We start from the raw sequence: 14,297 nt of genomic DNA on the forward strand, positions 1-14,297 counted from the left end.
ACATGTGGGATGAGATGGTGAGAATGTGTGTGATGTCTTTTCCTTTCTCTATGAGGCAGGAGGGGAAGTCATCAGCTAAGAGGAGGAGGACAGGCCTTGGGAGAGGGGGAATGATGTAGCATGGCTGGTGAAGAGCCTGGGAGAGGGAGAAGGTCCAGGACAAGTGGAGGACGGCCACACAGCCTTGAGTACTCTGCCCACAGCTGGATATCGCCACTTGTGGTGATGCTGTCTGCCTGGTGCCTTATGTTTCTCCAGCAGCCCGCAGGTGTTGTAGAGAAGACAGGAATGACCCAAGGTCTGGGGTTGCTGGGGTGGAAGGCCAGGAGCCAGGGAGAGGAGGGCAAAGGTGCCAGGTGATCCTGCATCTGCGACAGGGAGGCAGGTAGAAGAAAGTTCAGGAGATGGCTGGCTGGACCCGGGGTGTTAGGGGGCAGGTGGGGGGTGCAGAGGATTCCAGATGAATATTTAGAGGTTGTGGCTGAAGAGAGAGTGGACTGGAATTTGAAATTTCAGAAGAAATGCAGTTCTAAGTGAAGCCACATAAATGACTTGGGCTCCTTAGGCTTCTGAGTGTTGTATGTCTACTGGGTAAGACGTAGAAATGTAGTTTCCCCAAGATTGGATGTTGTTCATATATCACAATGATGGCCAGAAACGGTGGTCAAGAAACAAAGGAGTGGACACAAAAATATATGCATTTTTGAATTCAAACCCACTGGTTTCTCTAGTTAACATTACTCAGCCTTCAGGTCTAGATTCAGTGCCACTTGTCCTCCTGGAAGATGCCTTCCCTAACTCCACCCAACCCCACCTTGAGAGCCCCCTGCGCTCCCAGCACAGCTCTCACTGCTCCACGTCTGTCTTCCCACTCGAGCGCCAGGACTAGCCTTTACGTCCTGCCTTCTGACTGTCTCCATCTTAATTTTCTTTGTTACCCCATCTGAATTTTCTGACGGACCAGCCCTTTAAGCTAGTTCCTGTTTTTTCTTACTCCTCCCCCTTCTCCTTCCCCAGAGTTTACTGTTCCAGGCCTCTGCTCAGCTCCCCCACTGGAGAGCTCACCCATGTTCATAGCCTCCATCATCTTTACACGCAGGGTGCCCACCGGACCTTCAGTCCTGTCTGCCTCCAGGCTCAGATTACCTACTGGACTTCTCTACCTGCTGTCTCTCCAACATCTCAGTCAACGCAGCCAAAAGCCAAACATGTCCCCTCCTCACTCCTAACTCAGGAGATCAGAGTTCCCTCTTTTGTCGGGAATGCTTTGTCGACAGGAAAAATCATAAACAGTCTATAACAGGAATAAAAAAGAGTTTTATTTGAGCGACACGGAAGACTGGGTCTTTCTCAAGGATGTGAAAGCCATTCCTTTGATATGTAATCGTCAGGAAAGACAGAATCCTAATTTTAAGATTGCCAGCTGGCAGACACAACCGGCCTAATCACATTGACACTGACCCACTTTTACTGGGTGTTTTATAATTTTTCACTTCCCTGACTCTACGTGAGCCTCCACCCACTGCCCCTCCCTGTTCCCTTATTCTCCCTTTAAAAGCACCCAGTCCGCTCTGCACAAATAGGGGTGGAGCTCAGCTCTTTCCCCTTCTGTCAGGGGTTACTGAATAAAATCTGTGTCCACCGCTTTAACTAAAATCTGACTGTATCTTTGACACCTGAAACAAAGACTGCTTCTCCTTCTGAGACCACCTAAGCCCTGTTGGTCCTCAGGTTCTTCTGGAATTCTGTGATTCATCCAACCCTCCCTGATCTCTGTTCCTCAGGCCACCCCTACAGGGCCTGCCGTTGGTACTGCCCAAGTTAACACTGACCTGCCTGTCCCTTACAGTGATGTGCTGGGGTTTTTTCTGCGATTTTGTCTTGACTCCAATTAACTGTCTCCAATACTTTGAGGTTGAAGACACTATTAGTTCATTATTTTTCTTTGTGTCTAGTATAAGTATTTAAATAGAAAGTATTCACTTACAGCATGAATTGAAATACTGGAAACTGCGATAGATTAACTGTAAATTAAAATGCAGTCCTGTCATCGAAATTACAATTTCAACCGATATCGTTGGTTTTGCATATGTTTTAGGATCACAAAAGTAGACTCAACAAAGAAATGCGTAATCAGCAGGGGTGAGATAGAATAGACAAGAGGTGACTGTAGGTAAACTAGCTTTGTCCAGAAAAGGTGAAAGGACGCTCTCCTATTTTTTTGAATAGTTGTGAGGCACAGCTCCCAGACTGGGGGTGGGGTCTACCACCCCCTTCCCCAAATTCCTTTACTCTCCTCTTCTTTATGCTTCTGACCACCACCCCCTATTAAAAAAGAGGATATAAATCTGTCTCCAGTCCAAACACAGATAAACCCAAGTTATGTTCCAAATATTTGCATATTTTCCTCTAAGCAGTTCTTTGTCCTGTTCTCTTCTATAGTCTTCCCTGTTTCCTATTTTCAGCAGGCTCTGAAGTCATCTGTAATTTGTATATCCCCTCGGTAACAATACTTTGATCTTTGCCCCCAGATTGCAGACTAAGTGACCAAAGCAGAGAGCAGTGAGGGGTGCCTGAGGATACATGGTAAATCTGGCCCCAAACGGGGTAGCCCTGGAGTTTCCAACCCGTTGATTGGTCATCCAGCCATGCTGCAGGCACAAAGGAAGCTGAGTTACAATCATCATTGGGATCGCTTTGTTTCCTGGAAGCTCAGCATTTTCTTTCTCCAGGTCAGGCAAGCCTGTGGGCCTCTACCCAGTTCCCTCCCCTGCACTTGGAGTAGGAAGCTAGAGGATGTGCTTTATTTATTTATTTATTTAATAGATCTTTATTGGAGTATAACTGCTTCACAATACTGTGTTAGTTTCTGTCGCACAACTAAGTGAATCAGCCATATGCATACACATGTCCCCCTATCCCCTCCCTCTTGAGCCTCCCTCCCATCCTCCCTATCCTACCCTTCTAGGTCATGCAAAGCATCAAGCCGATCTCCCTGTGCTATGCAGCTGCTTCCCACTAGCCAACTATTTTACATTCGATAGTGTATATATGTGGATGCTACTCTCACTTCACCCCAGCTTCAGCCTCCCACCCCACGTCCTCAAGTCCATTTTCTATGTCTACCTCTTTATTCCTGCCCTGCAACTAGGTTCATCAGTACCTTTTTTTTTTTTAGATTCCATACATATGCTTTAGCATACTCTATTTATTTTTCTCTTTCTGACTTACTTCACTGTATGACAGGCTCTACGTCCATCCACCTCACTACAAACAACTCAATTTCATTTCTTTTTATGGCTAATATTCCATTGTATATATGCACCACATCTTCTTTATCCATTCATCTGTCGATGGACATTTAGGTTGGTTTCATGTCCTGGCTATTGTAAACAGTGCTGCAATGAACATTGTGGTACATGTCTCATTTTGAATTATGGTTTTCTCAGGGTATATGCCCAGTAGTGGGATTCCTAGGTTATATAGTAGTTCCATTTTTAGTTTTTTAAGGAACCTCCATACTGTTCTGCATAGTGTCTGTATCAATTTACATTCCCACCAACAGGGCAAGAGGGTTCCCTTTTCTCCACACCCTCTCCAGCATTTCTTGTCTGGAGGTTTTTTGATGATGGCCATTCTGACTGGTGTGGGGTGATACCTCATTGTAGTTTTGATTGAATTTCTCTAATGATTAGTGATGTTGAGCATCTTTTCATGTGTTTGTTGGCAATCTGTATATCTTCTTTGGAGAAATGTCTATTTAGATCTTCTCCCCATTTTTGGATTGGGTTGTGTGTTTTTTTGATATTGAGCTGCATGAGCTGTTTGTATATTTTGGAGATTAATCCTTTGTCTGTTGTTTCATTTGCAAATGTTTTCTCCCATTCTGAGGGTTGTCTTTTTGTCTTCTTTATGGTTTCCCTTGCTGTGCAAAAGCTTTTAAGTTTAATTAAGTCCCATTTGTTTATTTTTGTTTTTATTTCCAGTACTCCGTGAGGTGGTTCAAAAAGATCTTGCTGTGGTTTATGTCAAAGAGTGTTTTTCCTATGTTTTCCTCTAAGAGTTTTTAGTGTCTGCTTTTACATTTAAGTCTTGAATCCATTTGGAGTTTATTTTTGTGTATGGTGTTAGGTAGCGTTCTTTTTTTTTTTTAAGTTTTGAATTTTATTTTATTTTTTTATACAGCATGTTCTTATTAGTCATCAATTTTATACACATCAGTGTATACATGTCAATCCCAATCGCCCAATTCATCACACCAACACCCTCACCCTCTGCGGCTTTCCCCCCTTGGTGTCCATACGTTTGTTCTCTATATCTCTGTCTCAATTTCTGCCCTGCAAACCGGTTCATCTGTACCATTTTTCTAGGTTCCACATATATGCATTAATATACGATATTTGTTTTTCTCTTTCTGACTTACTTCACTCTGTATGACAGTCTCTAGATCCATCCACGTCTCAACAAATCACCCAATTTCGTTCCTTTTTATGGCTGACTAATATTCTATTGTATATATGTACCACATCTTCTTTATCCATTCGTCTGTCGATGGGCATTTAGGTTGCTTCCCTGACCTGGCTATTGTAAATAGTGCGACAATGAACATTGGGGTGCATGTGTCTTTTTGAATTATGATTTTCTCTGGGTATATGCCCAGTAGTGGGATTGCTGGGTCATATGGTAGTTCTCTTTTTAGTTTTTTAAGTAACCTCCATACTGTTCTCCATAGTGGCTGTATCAATTTACATTCTCACCAACAGTGCAAGAGGGTTCCTTTTCTCCACACCCTCTCCAGCATTTCTTGTTTGGAGGTTTTTTGATGATGCCCATTCTAACTGACGTGAGGTGATACCTCATTGTAGTTTTGATTTGCATTTCTCTAATAATTAGTGATGTTGAGCAGCTTTTCATGTGCTTCTTGGCCATCTGTATGTCTTCTTTGGAGAAATGTCTATTTAGGTATTCTGCCCATTTTTTGGATTGGGTTGTTTGTTTCTTTACTATTGAGCTGCATGAGCTGTTTATATATTTTGGAGATTAATCCTTTGTCCGTTGATTCGTTTGCAAATATTTTCTCCCATTCTGAGGGTTGTCTTTTCATCTTGTTTATGGTTTCCTTTGCTGTGCAAAAGTTTTGAAGTTTAATTCAGTCCCATTTGTTTATTTTTGTTTTTATTTCCATTACTCTAGGAGGTGGATCAAAAAAGATCTTGCTGTGATTTATGTCAAAGAGTGTTCTTCCTATGTTTTCCTCTAAGAGTTTTATAGTGTCCGGTCTTACATTTGGGTCTCTAATCCATTTTGAGTTTATTTTTTTGTATGGTATTAGGGAGTGTTCTAATTTCATTCTTTTACATGTAGCTGTCCAGTTTTCCCAGCACCACTTATTGAAGACACTGTCTTTTCTCCATTGTATATCCTTGCCTTCTTTGTCATAGATTAGTTGACCATAGGTATGTGGGTTTATCTCTGGGCTTTCTATCTTGTTTCATTAATTTATGTTTCTATTTTTGTGCCGGTACCATGTTGTCTTGATTACTGTAGCTTTATAGTATAGTCTGAAGTCAGGGAGTCTGATTCCTCCAGCTCCGTTTTTTTCCCCTCCAGACTGCTTTGGCTATTCGGGGTCTTTTGTGTCTTCATACTAATTTTAAGATATTTTGTTCTAGTTCCGTAAAAAATGCCATTGGTAATTTGATAGGGATTGCATTGAATCTGTAGATTGCTTTGGGTAGTACAGTCATTTTCACAATATTGATTTTTCCAATCCAAGAACATGGTATATCTCTCCATCTGTTGGTATCATCTTTAATTTCTTTCATCAGTGTCTTATAGTTTTCTGCATACAGGTCTTTTGTCTCCCTAGGTAGGTTTATTCCTAGGGGTTTTATTCTTTTTGTTGCAATGGTAAATGGGAGTGTTTCCTTAATTTCTCTTTCTGATTTTTCATCGTTAGTGTATAGGAATGCAAGAGATTTCTGTGTATTAATTTTGTATCCTGCAACCTTACCAAATTCATTGATTAGCTTGAGTAGTTTTCTGGTGGCATATACATTTTCTATATATAGTATTAGGTCATCAGCAAACAGTGACAGTTTTACTTCTTCTTTTCCAATTTGTATTTCTTTATTTCTTTTTCTTCTCCAATTGCTGTGGCTAGGACTTCTAAAACTATGTTGAATAAGAGTGGCCGAATGGATATCCTTGTCTTGTTCCTGATCTTAGTGGAAATGCTTTCAGTTTTTCACCATTGAGTATGATGCTTGCTGTAGGTTTGTCGTATATGGCCTTTATTATGTTGTGGTAGCTTCCCTTTATGCCCATTTTCTGGAGAGTTTTTAGAATAAGTGGTGTTGAATGTTGTCAAAAACTTTTTCTGCATCTATTGAGATGATCATATGGTTTTTATTCCTTAATTTGTTAATGTGGCATATCACATTGATTGATTTGCATATATTGAAGAATCATTGCATCCCTGGGATAAACCCCACTTGATCATGGTGTATGATCCTTTTAACGTGCTGTTGGATTCTGTTTGCTAGTATTTTGTTCAGGATTTTTACATCTATGTTCATCAATGATATTGGTCTATAATTTTCTTTTTTGTGACGTCTTTTTCTGGTTTTGGTATCAGGGTGATAGTGGCTTTATAGACTGAATTTGGGAGTGTTTCTCCCTCTGCAATTTTTTGGAAGAGTTTGAGAAGGATGGGTGTTAGCTCTTCTCTAAATGTTTGATAGAATTTGCCTGTGAAGCCATCTGGTCCTGGACTTTTGTTTGTGGGAAGACTTTTTTTTTTTTTGTGGTATGTGGGCCTCTCACTGCTGTGGCCTTCCCCGTTGCGGAGCACAGGCTCCGGACACGCATGCTCAGTGACCATGGTTCACGGTGAAGCCACTCCGCGGCATGTGGGATCTTCCCGGACCGGGGCACGAACCCGTGTCCCCTGCATTGGCAGGCGGACTCTCAACCACTGCGCCACCAGGGAAGCCCTGTGGGAAGACTTTCAATTAGAGTTTCAATTTCATTACTTGTGATAGATCTGTTTATATTTTCTAATTCTTCCTGGTTCAGCCTTGAAAAATTGTACCTTTCCAAGAATTTGTCCACTTCTTCATGGTTGTCCATTATATTGGCATATAGTTGTTTGCAATAGTCTCTTATAATCCTTTGTATTTCTGCAGTGTCAGTTATGATTTCTCTTTTTTCATTTCTAATTTTATTGATTTGCATTCTCTCCCATTTTTTCTTGATGAGTCTGGCTAAGGGTTTATCAATTTTGTTTATCTTCTCAAAGAACCAACTTTTAGTTTTATTGATCTTTGTTATTGTTTTCTTCATTTCTATTTCATTTATTTCTGCCCTGATCTTTATGATTTCTATCTTTTTACTGACTTTGGGTTTTCTTTGCTCTTCTTTCTCTAGTTGTTTTAAGTGTAGGATTAGGTTGTTTATTTGAGATTTTTCTTGTTTCTTGAGGTGAGATTGTATTGCTATAAACTTCCCTCTTAGAACTGCTTTTGCTGCATCCCATAGGTTTTGGATCATCGTGTTTTCGTTGTCATTTGTTTCTATGTGTTTTTGATTTCTTCTTTGATTTCTTCAGCGAGCTCTTGGTTATTTAGTAGTGCACTGTTTAGTCTCCATGAATTTTTTTTTTTTACAGTTTTTTTCCTGTAATTTCTTTCCAATCTCAAAGTGTTGTGGTCAGAAAAGATACTTGATATGATTTCAGTTTTCTTAAATTTTCCGAGGCTTGATTTGTGACCCAAGATGTGATCTATCCTGGAGAATGTTCCATGTGCACTTGAGAAGAAAGTGTATTCTGCCACTTTTGGGTGGAATGTTCTATAAGTAGCAATTAGATCTATCTGGTCTATCATGTCATTTAAAGCTTGTGTTTCCTTATTTATTTTCTGTTTGGATGATCTATCCATTGGTATAAGTGGGGTGTTAAAATCCCTTACTATTATTGTGTTACTGTTGATTTCTCCTTTCATGGTTGTTAACATTTGCCTTATGTATTGAGGTGCTCCTATGTTGAGTGCATAGATATTTATAATTCTTATATCTTCTTCTTGGATTGATCTTTTGATCATTATGTAGTGTCCCTGCTTACCTCTTGTAATGGTCTTTATTTTAAAGTCTATTTTATCTGATATGAGTATTGCTACTGCAGCTTTCTTTTGATTTCCGTTTGTATGGAACATCTTTTTCCATCTCTTCACTTTCAGTCTATATGTGTCCCTAGGTCTGAAGTGGGTCTCTTGTAGATAGCATATATATGGGTCTTGTTTTTGTACCCATTCAGCCAGTCTGGGTCTTTTGGTTGGGGCATTTAATCCATTTACATTCAAGGTTATTATCGATATGTATGTTTCTATTACCATTTTCTTAATTGTTTTGGGTTTGTTTTTGTAGGTGTTTTTCTTCTCTTGTGTTTCCTGCCTAGAGAAGTTTCTTTAGCATTTGTTGTAAAGCTGGTTTGGTGGTGCTGAATTCTCTTAGCTTTAGTTTGTCTGAAAAGCTTTTGACTTTTCCATCAAATCTGAATAAGATCCTTGCTGGGTAGAGTAATCTTGGTTGTAGGTTTTTCTCTTTCATCACTTTAAGTATAGTCTGCCACTCCCTTCTGACCTGCAGAGTTTCTGCTGAAAAATCAGCTGATAACCTTATGGGGATCCCTTTGTATGTTATTTTTTGTTTTTCCCTTGCTGCTTTTAATATTTTTTCTTTGAATTTAATTTTTGTTAGTTTGATTAATATGTGTCTTGGTGTGTTTTTCCTAGGGTTTATCCTGTATGGGACTCTCTGCGCTTCCTGGACTTGGGTGACTTTCCTTTCCCATGTTAGGGAAGTTTTGGACTATAACATCTTCAAGTATTTTCTCAGACCGTTTCTTTTTCTCTTCTTCTTCTGGGACCCCTATAATTCAAATGTTTCTGCTTCTAATGTTGTCCCAGAGGCCTATGAGATTGTCTTCAATTCTTTTCATTCTTTTTTTCTTTATTCTGCTCCTTGGCAGTTATTTCCACCATTTTTTCTTCCAGCTCACTTATTCATTCTTCTGCCTCAGTTATTCTGTTATTGATTCCTTCTAGTGTAGTTTTCATTTCAATTATTGTATTGTTCATCTCTGTTTGTTCTTTAGTTCTTCTAGATCTTTATTAAACATTTCTTGTATTTTCTCAATCTGTGCCTCCATTTTATTTCCGAGATTCTGGATCACCTTTACTATCCTTACTCTGAATTCTTTTTCAGGTAGATTGCCTATTTCCTCTTCATTTATTTGGTCTTGTACGTTTTCACCTTGCTCCTTCAGCTGTGACATATTTTTTTGGCCATCTCTTTTTTTTTTTTTAATGAGTGTAATTGTGTTCCTGTCTTACTGGGTGTTTGTCCTGAGGCTTCCAACACTGGGTTTTGTAGGCATTTGGGTAGAGCTAGATCTTGGTGCTGAGATGAGGAACTCTGTGAGACCACACTCTGATGAATATTCCCTGGGATCTGAGGTTCTCTGTTAGTCCAGTGGTTCGGACTTGGAGCTCTTACTGCAGGAGCTTCGGCCTCACCCCAGGCTCGTGAACCACGATCCCGCAAGCCGCCTGGGGCAGCAAAAAAAAAAAAAAGAGAGCGAGAGAAGAGAGAATAACAAAGTAAAAAATAAAATTAGATTAGGAAAGTAACAGATGTGTTAGGAAGAATATAAAAATAAAAATATAGATGAATCAACAACTGGAAGGTACATCAGTACCACAATAGTAAAAAAGAGGAGGAGGGTAAAGAAAAAAAAACAAAGCGGGGTGGGGGGGGGAAGGCCTTGGCTGTGGAGGGTGGGGCCTAAGCAAGGGCGAGGTTTGGGTGGTGAGCAGGGCCTATGCTTAGGACCCACAGGGCTGGAAAAGGCACTAGGGGCTGTGGAGGGTGGGGCTTTAGCTCAAGGAACAGAAGGGGCCCAGGCATGCCCCCCACCCCTGGTCTCAGAGGACAGGGGACCTCACCTGGGAGTCCAGCAGGCTTCCTGGGCTCGAGTGGGCGGGGCAAACGCCTTCCTCTCCTCTCCTGCTCCTCAGGTCTGGGAGGGCCCCTCCCGCCTGCCTCTCCTGATCTCCGGGGACTCCCTCCTATGCCCTCAAGGACCCACGTGCCTGGAGGGGGCCTTGGAGGGCAGGGGACTGGCCTGGGAGCTCAGCAGGTTCCCTGAGCCTGAGTGGGTGTGGCAATTACCCTCTGCTCTTTTCCTACTCCTCCCGGAGGGCCCCTCCCAACCTGCATCTCCTGATCTCCCCTGCCTTAGGGGCGTGGATCCTGTCTGGTCTCCACTTCTCTTCCCCCTCAGTCCCCCTACGTCCTACCAGTTCACTTTGGGGTTCCTCCCGTCTCCTTGGGCATCAGAGTCCCCCACCAGAGGCCGGCAGGTGCCCTAGTTGTGGGGGGACTCTAACTCCACCTCTTCTCACACCTCCGTCTTGACTCTGCCTCCAAGGATGTGCTTTAGAGAAGCTTTATGACTCTGTGTGAACTGGAAGTGTGGGCCTCCATCACCTGGGTGTGGCCTCCAACAGCAAAGCCAGGGCTGGGGCAATGTTGTTTAGTTGTAATGAATGAATTTAGATCATGGTGTTTTGTTTTGGGGACAGCAAATTAAGCTTAGAGACTGATACTGTCTTTACCAATAGTTTGATTGACACAAGTTCACTACAAGAATTATAATTTCACAAGCCAACAGCATACATGATAACGTCTCTTAATAAGGCAATAAAGAAATAACACTACAAAGATATGATAGATTAATTACACTATTGTTGCAGGCGAGGGGAGATGACAAAGTCCCATTTCGCCTGAGGTGTACCTTTTCTCTGAGGTTGGTTCTCGGGAGAGTGGGCTTAACCAATCAGGAGCTGAGGTCCAGCTGCTAGCAAACCGAAAGTGAAAAGTTCCCTGTTGCTATAGCAGGTTGCTAGGGAACGAGGGCGCAGGTATAAGCTGCTAGAAGATCCTGGTGGGGCGCTGCAGGCTTTTTGCCACTACCGGTAAGAGTCTCCTTTACCACTGCAGGAGCCAATGTCCCAAGGTCTTGATGAAATAAAATTATTTTAAGGCAGGACAAGAAAAAAAATTCAAACATAAAATTCTCTCCCTGCCCCTTTCTGCCACTAGCCCCTCCCTTTAGTGTGCATTGTGCATCTGCACCATACATTAACCAGATCTCCTTAGAAGACAAAAGAATGCCTGCTGGACCAAAAAGACCAATTTTCTCCCAGTGCCAGCAAGATAACTCCTCAGGAGAAAATATTCCTTTTCTTTTCCTGTAAGGGGTCACGATCACCCACTAATCACCTTGTATGTGCAGATCTAGACTATGTAAACTATCAATATATTTTCTCTGATATATAACTCTTTGTTTCTAAAAGTATTTAACTGTGTTTGACTTCTAACAGGGGGAACAGTCAGTCCTTAGAGCTTTCTGAAAGAGTGTCTCCCAGGTTATAATTCTCAAGTTGGTTCAAATAACTCTATTTTTTTTTTTTTTTTTTTTTTTTTGCGGTACGCGGGCCTCTCGCTGTTGTGGCCTCTCCCGTTGCGGAGCACAGGCTCCAGACGCGCAGGCTCAGCGGCCATGGCTCACGAGCCCAGCCGCTCCGCGGCATGTGGGATCTTCCCGGACCAGGGCACGAACCCGTGTCCCTTGCATCGGCAGGCGGACTCTCAACCACTGTGCCACCAGGGAAGCCCAAAACTCAATTTTTTTTGATTGACTCAACTAATTTTTGTCAACAGTCTTCAGACAGCTAGATCAGCAAAGGTTAGCTTTGCCCAAACCGAAAGTCTCGGATTGTCCCTACACATTCTGGGTATTTATAGTCTAAATGTCCCCTCATCCTAGTTGCTTCTTCATGTGTTTTTACTGATAACCCCCAGCTCATCCTCTCAGCAGCTGAGCTCTGAGTGCTTATTAACCCCACAGATGAGATGATGACATCCTGACACAGCTTATTTCATTCTTATGTGGAAACAACTTTACATCTAAAAACAATTTCCTTTTTGTTTGTCTTTGTCATAAACAAGTGGATTAAAACAACTTAAGTCATAAAAAAGTGGATTTGAAATCATATCAAACCAATATACAATACATGGAGATGATTTGCTTTTGGTTGGGAAAGGCCATGAGTGACTATATTTAATTTGGAGGAGTTGAGGTGTTCTTTTGTTATGAAAGAGAAACTGGGCACTCTAAAAGAGGAGTTTACCTTTCCTAGATCTTCCCTCATCACAACAACCCTGTCACTGGGGTTTAGATATGGTTTATGTAAACAGTGGCTAAACAATTGAAGTTGCTGTGGATGGGAGGGTTTGGTTTTAAAACTTCCTAACTACACTGAACTGAGGAAAGTGACCAACAGTTCTGATTTGCCCAGGACTGTTGAGTTAGCACTGAAAGTCCTGCATTCCTGGAAGCTGGTACACAAAAAATCCCAGTTTTAGGCAATGAATGCTGAAGGTTGGGGGAAAAAGTATAAGTCCATGTGGCAGGTGCCCAAATAGCTGAAAGTGACACTATTTTTAGTATCGAGTGGATACAGCATAGATTATGTCTTCCAGAGTTGCTTTTTTTGTTGTTGTTGTTGTTCCTTGCTGCTGATGTTGGCAATCATGATTTGCAGTCACAATAATTGATTATCTATTTGTGTGTTACTCTAAGTGATGCACCTGAAGTGTACAACCTAAATGTATTTGGAGTGTCAGTGTTAGCAGTTGTCTTTGACTTGGCCTGTAGACTGACAATTGTGCTTTGTGTTGAGATAGTGCTAGTTTAATTTTGACACTATGAATGTGTGACAGTATTTGCTAAGAGTTCAGATAATGATCATGAGAATGATGACCATACCAAAGCTGGCATGATGTAGACATCACCTTAAAGGAAGGCTAAATGATTGTGTTATTTTAATGACAGATGGAAGGACTATTACAATTGGATTAGGAAATTTAAAAACCAAAATAGTACATTCTGCACAATAGATAGAAAAGAATTGGGGATTAGGCATTACTATGGTTTGAATGTTTGTGTCTCCCTAAAATTCATATGTTAAAATCCTAAAGCCCCATATGATGGTATTAGTAGCTGGGGCCTTTTGGTTAGGTCCCAAGGATGGAGCGCTCATGAATGGGATTAGTGCCCTTATAGAAGAGGCCCAAGAGAGCTCTATTTTCCCATCTGCTATGTGAGGATACAATTAGAAGTCTTCGACCAGGAATAGGGTCCTCACTTGACTGTGCTGGCACCCTGATTTCAGACTTCCAGCCTCCAGAACTGTGAGCAATAAATTTCTGTTGTTTATAAGTCACCCAGTCTGTGGTATTTTGTTACATCACTGCCAACAGATTACAGCAGGCCTGGTGAAGAATCGGATATGAAATCCTGTATGGAGACTGAAAAAACCCAACATCTGATGACTTGGAAGTGCCTAGAAGTGAAGTATTCTGTGAGTAGAGGAGAAAAATAGTTTCCCTTACAAAAGCCCAGGAATAGAGCTACATATAGTCAATTATATTGATCTGATCTTTGACAAAGGAGCAAAGGCAATGCAATGGAGAAAAGATAGTCTTTTCAACAAATGGTGCTGGAACAATTGGACATCACATGGAAAGAAATGAATCTAGACCTTATACCTATCAGAAAAATTAACTCAAAATGGATTACAGACCTAAATATAAAACACAAAACCATAAAACTCCTGGAAAATAACATAGGAGAAAATCTTGATGACTTTGGGTTTGGTGATAACTTTTTGGATGCAACACCAAAGGCAGGAAAGCTATTGACTTTGGACTTTATCCCGGGCAAAAAAGGAAAGCTATTGAATAATTTATATTTTTATGAGGCCACTCTGGGGGCTGAGTGGTAAATGGATTGGATAAAGCAAGACCAAGGGCAGGGAGGCAAATTTGGAGACCACTGCCAAAGTCTAGATAAGAGAAGGAGGTACAAAGTAATGAGCTAAGCATTACTGGAGAAATATGGTAAGTTTAGTTTTGAACATATTGTAGTGCCAGAGTCATCAGACTGAAAACATCCCAGGAGTGGTTGGTCTAATGCTTGGAGGAGCACACAGGAAGCCTAAGAAGAGTGACAAGAGCATAGCAGAGGGCCACATACTTAGGAGGGAGAAAAGTGAGAGTGGGGCCCTGGTGGCAGAAGTGTTGTGGAGGAAGCTATTGAGTTCAAGAAAGTAATCAAAGATGTCTTTAGATGGAGATAATAGTTGACTTTGATTCTGAATAAAATCCACATT

The sequence above is a fragment of the Delphinus delphis genome, chromosome 4 (genome assembly GCF_949987515.2).
Source record: "Delphinus delphis chromosome 4, mDelDel1.2, whole genome shotgun sequence".
Classification (NCBI taxonomy): domain Eukaryota; kingdom Metazoa; phylum Chordata; class Mammalia; order Artiodactyla; family Delphinidae; genus Delphinus; species Delphinus delphis.